Below are 8,784 nucleotides of genomic sequence, written 5' to 3' on the forward strand. Positions count from 1 at the left end.
GAGATGACGTCACTGAATTCAATGATGAACTGCCTTTAACTGTCATTTTGCATTATTGACACACTGTTTTCCTAATGAAAGTTGTTCAGTTGCTTTGACGCAATGTATTTTGTTTAAAGCGCTATATAAATAAAGGTGACTTGACTTGACGCACACAATATATAAAATACACGATGATAAATATAAAAATCAATACACAATACCTATATAAAACACTATTTATTTACACGATTAATACTGAAAGAACTGCTTTTACTGCACATTAACTATATAAAATAAAATTCACTGGAGGAAAAAGTTTGCGCGGCCGTCGTCAGATTTGGAAGTCGCTCAAAAGGCTCGTTCGCGGTTGTGGCTTCAGTCGAATTCAGTGAGGCGCGGTGGTTTATGAGATGAGTAGTTCCTTCGCTCGAAATGAAAAAAAATGTGTACAGTCTTGTACCTTTGATTGGGATTTTCTCTTAATTTTTTCACTCAAAATGATATGTTATATGCTTATGAGTTCAGCCGTAGCTGGTTATCTTCAGACATGCTCTAAAACTCTTTAGATACAGATTTTTCCGAAAGTCAATAGGAGGAAAGAATGGGAAATTTACTTCCGGCACCAAAGCTCTCTCGGGCTGTGGGCGGGACTGTGATGCTCTATAGTAACTTAAATGTTAAAAGCCGACTCCCCTTGTTTGCTTGAACCTTTGGTATTTCAACTGACTCGATCCTAGTGATCTGAGTGCTCTGTTAGGTTTATATTCAGTGAACATATCTGCAATTTATTAAGGGACATATTTCACCGTTCACTTGCGTGAATTTATCTAAAACACAACTACCCTCGTGTTTTGCCGCAGGACAGCAAGGGTGAGTAAAATTTCTGTTGTCTTTTCAGGACTGTAATACAAAAAGCACGCAAGTAAATATCTTTAGAATCTGCTTGAAAGTGAATAGCACATAACTGCAATCATCTTTACAATTATAACCACGTCAGTTGATACAATGTTTTACAAGACTAAACATGCTTCATCGTTTTCAAAGCCCCTTTTTCCACAGTCGATCCTACAACGCGAAAACAGCATTCCAAATATATTCGCTCTGGAGACCGTTTAAAAAGGCCAGAAAGCCAAAACCAGCGGAAACATGCTTCCAGCAGGAACGTACTAATGTGGACAAGGCTTGAGGTATTTTCAAACCAGGCAACCAATTGCTAAGCTGGCAACACAGTAGGCTACCCAGCCACTTTTTATTTTCTATTTATTTATTTATTTATTTTTTAGCTTGCCCCATCAATTGTTACTAACCCTTCTACTTTTCCTGCAGCCAACAACTACAGCAGCCGAAGCAAGCTCAAGCCGCAGGCGGCTCAAGAAGCTATCCCTCCCCACTGCCACAGCAGTGTCTGCTCCCGCAGGAGCCTCTATCCACATTTCTCCACTGCCGCAGCAGTGTCTGCTCCCGCAGGAGCCCCTATCCACATTTCTCCACTGCCACAGCAGTGTCTGCTCCCGCAGGAGCCCCTATCCATATTTCTCCACTGCCGCAGCAGTGTCTGCTCCCGCAGGAGCCTCTATCCATATTTCTCCACTGCCGCAGCAGTGTCTGCTCCCGCAGGAGCCTCTATCCACATTTCTCCACTGCCGCAGCAGTGTGTGCTCCCGCAGGAGCCTCTATCCACATTTCTCCACTGCCATGGCAGTGTCTGCTCCCGCAGGAGCCTCTATCCATATTTATCCACTGCCGCAGCAGCGTCTGCTCCAGCAGGAGCCTCTATCTATATTTATCCACCGCCGCAGCAGCGCCTGCTCCCCCAGGAGCCTATCTATATTTATCCACCACCGCAGCAGCGTCTGCTCCCGCAGGAGCCTCTATCTATATTTATCCACCGCCGCAGCAGCGTCTGCTCTCGCTGGAGACCGTTTAAAAAGGCCAGAAGGCCAAAACCAGTGGAAACATGCTTCCAGCAGGAACGTACTAATGTGGACAAGGCTTGAGGTATTTTCAAACCAGGCAACCAATTGCTAAGCTGGCAACACAGTAGGCTACCCAGGCACTTTTTATTTTTTCTTGCCCCATCAATTGTTACTAACCCTTCTACTTTTCCTGCAGCCAACAACTACAGCAGCCGAAGCAAGCTCAAGCCGCAGGCAGCTCAAGAAGCTATCCCTCCCCACTGCCACAGCAGTGTCCGCTCCCGCAGGAGCCTCTATCCACATTTCTCCACTGCCGCAGCAGTGTCTGCTCCAGCAGGAGTCTCTATCCACATTTCTCCACTGCCACAGCAGTGTCTGCTCCCGCAGGAGCCTCTATCCATATTTCTCCACTGCCGCAGCAGTGTCTGCTCCCGCAAGAGCCTCTATCCATATTTCTCCACTGCCGCAGCAGTGTCTGCTCCCGCAGGAGCCTCTATCTATAATTCTCCACTGCCGCAGCAGTGTCTGCTCCCGCAGGAGCCTCTATCTATAATTCTCCACCGCCGCAGCACCGCCTGCTCCCGCAGGAGCCTCTTCTATATTTATCCACTGCCACAGCAGCGTCTGCTCCAGCAGGAGCCTCTATCTATATTTATCCACCTCCGCAGCAGCGTCTGCTCCCCACAGGAGCCTATCTATATTTATCCACCACTGCAGCAGCGTGTGCTCCCGCAGGAGCATCTGCTCCCGCAGGAGCCTATCTATATTTATCCACCACTGCAGCAGCGTCTGCTCCAGCAGGAGCCTCTAACTATATTTATCCACCGCCGCAGCAGCGTCTGCTCCCGCAGTAACCTCTATCTATATTTATCCACCACCGCAGAAGCATCTGCTCCCGCTGCAGTAGCATCTGCTGCAGTAGCATCTGTATCTCTTTTCTGTATTTTCCCTACTGCTGTAACAGTTCTCGCTCCCGCAAGAGCTTTAAAAAAAATAAAAAAAAAAAATAAAAATCATACTGTTCCATAGAACAAACTTAACGTAACGCATCGTCAACAATCTAACATACATGCTAATCATATCAACGTTCCCGACAATAGTTTCTACACGTCACTGTACAACCTAGTCCTCGTTTTGCTAAACATCTAATTCAAATGTACTGTACACCATCTTTAATATTGGACAATTCTTTACAACAGGCATGCTACAGAAATCATAAGTTGTGAGTTGAAATGTTGCTATATACGTTTCAGCTATTCTCCGAAATAATCTGTTCAGATTTCCCCTATAGGTGGCAAAAAAAAAAAGCTGCTCATGAACCCTTTTGAAGCCCCGCCTCCTTGTTTTCTCATTAGCCCACTGGAGTGGTTAATCCGAAATTTCTTAACCAAGAATTTAAAAACTCTTAATCAATCCGTCAGCTCCATATAATTTACCGTTTAAAAACATAATCACCTCGATGGCTCTTGATGAATTCTCTCTCACAACCGTAGAACATGATCACGCAATCAATATTGAGAGAGAGAGAGGAAAAAAAAAAAACAAAAAAAAAAAATTAAAGATTTGCTAAACCACTACGCAAGTAACCCTCATAGCATCCCCTTTAGACAACTCAAATTGCTCTGAGTATTGAATTCTCCGCCAGGTGCTGCAAAGTGCTCCCAGTAAAAAAATAAATAAATAAAAAAATAAAATAAAAATAATAAAACAAAATAAATACATTCTCCAACTACCGGCAAGGCTCACCCATCCAATACAGTGACTATTGAATTCCCGCCAGATTGCCTCCCAGTCGAGCAAACCTTGACTTTTCAGACAAACTACCGGAGCAGTTACCCGTCTGATGCCGCGAGTATTTAAATCCCATCAGATGCCGCAAGAGATGTACCGGTCGAGTGGATGTTTCCCTCCAACCAACGGCGTTTCTTACACGTCCATCCGCAAATTTTGAACTCTCGCCAAAGGCTGCAAGAGCTTTGGTCAAGCATCCTTGGCCTTCACGTCCGACTACAGGCGTACCTATTCAGTGCCGCAAAAATTGATCTTCCACCGAATGACAGCGAGCCAACCTTACCTTTTCGATTTACGGCCAGCATAGGCTTACCCGTTCGATGCCACGCTCCCATCGTACATTGCAAGAACCTCCCAGCTAAACAAACTAACTTTCCCCTTATGGTCGTCGAGACTCACTCATCTGGTGCGGCGAATATTGAGCTCCCACAAGATGCCGGCGAGAGCCTCCCGGCTAGACAACCTTACATCTTCTATTTTATGGCCAGCAAGGCTTACTCGTCCGATGCAATGTGCTCCCATCGTATGTCGGCGAGAGCCCACCAGCTACATCCTTAACTTCCTCTTTAGTTGTCGAGACTTACCTATCTGGTGCCGCGAGTATAGAGCCCCCACCAGATGCGGGCGAGACTTCTACTCTACAGCCAGCAAGGCTACCCGTTTGATGCGTGTGCTCCCTTCGGACGTCGGCTAGAGTCTCCAGACTAGGTAAACCTTACCTTTTCTTCCTACGGCCGGCGAGACTTACCCATTCGATGCGCGTGCTCCCATCTAATGCCGGCGAGAGCCCCCCGGCCACCCAAACTTACCTCTTCCATCCTACGGCCTGCGATGCTGACCCAGTTGATTCAGCGAGCACGAAGTTCCTGTTGGATGCTGATGAGAGCCTCCTGACCACCCTACTTTACTTTTCCGTCTTTCATCCGGAGAGGCTTACCCGTTCAATGGCGTGAGTACAAGCTCCCGTCGGACGTCGGCGAGAGTCTCCCGGTTAGACAAACTTACCTTTTCCTTTTCTATGGTCAGAGAGGCTTACCCGTTCGATCGTGTGTGCTCCCGTCGAACGTCGGCGAGAGCCTCCTGGCCAGACAACCTTATTTTCCAATCTATGGTCGGAGAGACTTACCCATTCAATCGTGTGTGCTCCCGTCGGACGTCGGCGAGAGTCTCCCGGCCACATGACTTTACCTTTCCACTTGACGATAGGCGAGGCTTAACCGTCCGATGCCGCGAGTCTCAACCTCCCGTCAAATACTGTAAAAAAAATAAAAAACCCTCCGCTACCCTCACATCTTTTCCCCCGCCTGGCGAGGCTTACCCGTTCAATTTTCTGAGTTGATACCCCATCGGATGCAGCGAGAGCCTCCCAGCATGGGTTTTCTTTTCTTCTCCCCGTCCGGCGAGGCTTACCCGTCTGATGCGTGTGCTCCCGTCAGACGTCGGCGAGAGTTCTCCCGGTCGGGTTCCATATTTGCTGGCCGCAAGCGAGTCTCATCCATCCGATGTTGTGAGTATCGACCTCCCGTCAGATGTCGCCAGAGTCTCCTTGTCTCCTTGTAAAACTTTTTTATCTGCCAAACCGAAAGGACCCAGACGTCCACCGTCCTGAGTCTTAATCTCCAGTCAGAGGCTTCATGGGCCCTCTCGGTCAGCCATTTGCCCTTCGGCCTCTGAATAGCAGGGGCTTATCAGCCAGTAGGGCCCGTACGCCGACACCGTGACCAATTCCAGTCAAGGCAACTCGGGCCCTCCCGGTCGGGCTACACAACCACGCCGCTCCTCCTCCTCGGCCGGTAGGACTCACCGTTCCAACGCTGTGAGCCCCTGTTGAGCATCGGCTCGAGCCCTACCGACCGGGCGCCTCTAAACCACATAGTCCAGTGCCTGCAACCGGTAGGGCCTACCTTCCCAACACTTAAGTCGCTCCCATTGGAGTACGTAGGCTCTTCCGGCCCTCCAACAAGATGACTTCTCAGAAAATAAAATCACCCCCGCCAGTACTCAATGCTATTTTGGGGGGCGTCCTTAATCTGGCGGCTGTCCTCTTGTCCATTTGCTTTATGGGGGTACTCTAAGTTCGGGCCATTCCCGAGCTCAGAGCCCTTCCCCGGACAGCACGCCAAATATGCATACCATACCTAAGCTAATTATATGTAAGCGTGAACTTGTGAAATGATGTTCTCGTTAACAAGGTTCGGGAGGAGCGCGTCAGATACTTAGCCTAATCAACACAGGTGGACCACAATCTAGTAATCAATCCCACAGTATAAATTCAAGATTCAAGATTTTTATTCGTCACATACTAAATTATATATAGCATACATAACCAGCAGTGAAATGTGAGTCAGGTCCGCTCCATGGACAGTGCAATTATTAAAGAAAAACAACACAAATGAAAATATACATAAATATAGCTATGTAAGAATAAAATAAAAGTAAACAATAAAAATATAAGAATAAAATATAAAAAAGATGTATATTGTAGAATTAAATATAGAACGCAAAATAATGTGCATGAACGTAAACTGTAGTCTTAAATATTAAGATGTACAGGGATGTACAATGTGCATATATGCATTTTACTGTGGTCTTAAATATAAGATACACAGGAATGTACAAGAAGCAAATGTGCAAACACGGTGACACTGTCAGTGTGTCTATGTGAGGTAGTGAATAAAATGAAAAAGATAAAGTGAACATTAAGTGGAGGCATGAGGATGTTAAGGTGCTGGTTAAGAGTTTAGGAGCCTGATGGCCTGGGGGAAGAAACTCCTCCTGAGTCTCTCGGTTTTTGCCATCAGGCAACGGTAGCGCTTACCAGATGGCAGCAAAGTGAAAATATGGTTACTAGGGTGGATGGAGTCCTTGATGATTTTAGTAGCTCTACTTCTGCAGCGTTTGAGGTAGATGTCCTGTAGAGAGGGGAGAGCAGACCCTGAGATGCGCTCAGCTAAGCGCACAACTCTCTGCAGTGCTTTGCAGTCTCGACTGGAGCTGTTCCCATACCACACTGAGATGCACTGAGTCAATACACTTTCTATAGCCCCAGAATAAAAAGTTTTCAGGATTGCTGGTGAGACCCTGAATTTCCTCAGCTGTCGCAGATGGTACAGTCTTTTCCTGGCTTTATTAACCTGTGTTTGAATGTGAGTAGTCCAAGTCAGGTCCTCGGAGATGTTTACACCAAGGTACTTTAAGCTGCTCACCCTCTCCACAGGGGTCCCGCTGATCATAAGAGGAGTATAGGGCTGCTGCTGTTTCTTCCTGAAGTCTACAATCAGCTCTTTAGTTTTGCTCACATTCAGAAAGAGAAAGTTGTCCTGGCACCATGATGTCAATTTCTCTACCTCATCCAAGTATGCGGTCTCATTATTGTTGTGAATGAGGCCCAGAACCACAGTATCATCAGCAAATTTGATAATGGATGTGGAGCTGTGCGAAGACAAGCAGTCATGTGTGTAGAGAGAGTAGAGCAGGGGACTCAGGACACAGCCCTGTGGGGCTCCTACGTTCAGGGTGATGGAGCTGGAGGTGTACTGGCCTAGTTTCACCACTTGAGGTCTGCCGGTGAGGAAATCAAGAATCCAGTTGCAGAGTGAAGAATTCAGGCCGAGGTCTATGAGTTTAGAAGCTAGCATTATGGGGACTATAGTATTAAAAGCTGAGCTATAGTTAATAAATAGCAGCCTTACATAGTTCCTGTTATTGCTGTCAATGTGTGTGAGAGAAGAGTGCAGGATGTGAGAGATGGCATCATCAGTGGATCTGTTAGGGCGATAGGCAAACTGAAGAGGGTCCAAAGTATCCGGTATGGAGGAGCAGATGACGTTTTTAACCACTCCCTCAAAGACCTTCATGACTATTGATGTGTGGGCAACTGGACGATAGTCATTCAGACAAGAGGGTTTATTGTTTTTAGGCACAGGGATGATGACTGATTTTTTGAATGAGGTGGGAACCACCGATGTAGCAAGAGACTCATTAAAAATGGATGTAAACAAACCAGCGAGCTGATCAGCGCAGGACCGCAGAACACGGCCAGAAATCCCATCAGGTCCGGCTGCTTTCCTTACATTCACTCGCTTTAGTGCCCTCCGAACCTCGTCCTCCGACACGGTGATCGCATGATGATCGCTGATCTGACTGCTGCTTCCTGACGCACTGATCGGCAGACTCGCACTGCTCAGATTGTTTTCAAAGCGGCCGTAGAAAGTGTTTAGCTCGTCAGCCAGCGACGGATCTGCTCTCACCTCTGCAGAGGATTTATTTCCAAAGTCACAGATGGTCCTTAGTCCTTGCCACATGCGTCGGGAGTCATTTAGCTGGAAATGTGACTCTATGCATTCCCTGTATCTGTGTTTGGCGGCTCTTACTGCGCGCCGGAGAGCATTGCACGATGCTTTGTACTCGCTCATGTTTCCTGACAGAAGACCGGCGTTGTAAGCAGCAGTTCGTTTGTTTACTGCTGCACGGATTGATCTGTCCACCCACGGTTTCTGATTTGAGAATGATCTTGTAGTTACTGTATCCGTGGCTTGTTCGGCTAGCGTGTTTACAAAGCTTAATGCTACATCCGTGAACTCGCTGAGGTCAGATGAACTTTGATGCGAAACATGTCCCAGTCTACGTCATCAAGAGCCGCCTGTAACGTTGCTTCTGATTGGGCGGACCATTGCGTCACCACCCTCTGCACCGGGGGATCTTGAACGAGCCGTTGTTTATATTCCGGTGTGAGGAAAATGGCGGCATGGTTCGATCTGCCGAAAGCCGGTAGTGAGCGAGCTTTGTAGGCATTCTTAAACTGAGTGTAGCAATGATCCAGTGTATTCGGTCCTCTGGTTGGACAGGATACATGTTGATAAAAATTAGGCATAACTTGCCTGAGTTTGGCTTTGTTAAAGTCCCCAGCAATGATAATAGCAGCGTCAGGATGTTTGTTGATGTAGCCGCTGAGCACATCGTGAAGCTCAGACAAAGCCAAACCGGTGTCTGCTTGTGGTGGGATGTAAACAGCAGTTATGGAAATACATTACATTATACATTTACATTTATTCACTTAGCTGACGCTTTTATCCAAAGCGACTTACAATTGCCA

Source organism: Carassius carassius, chromosome 22 (assembly GCF_963082965.1).
Source record: "Carassius carassius chromosome 22, fCarCar2.1, whole genome shotgun sequence".
In the NCBI taxonomy this organism is placed as follows: domain Eukaryota; kingdom Metazoa; phylum Chordata; class Actinopteri; order Cypriniformes; family Cyprinidae; genus Carassius; species Carassius carassius.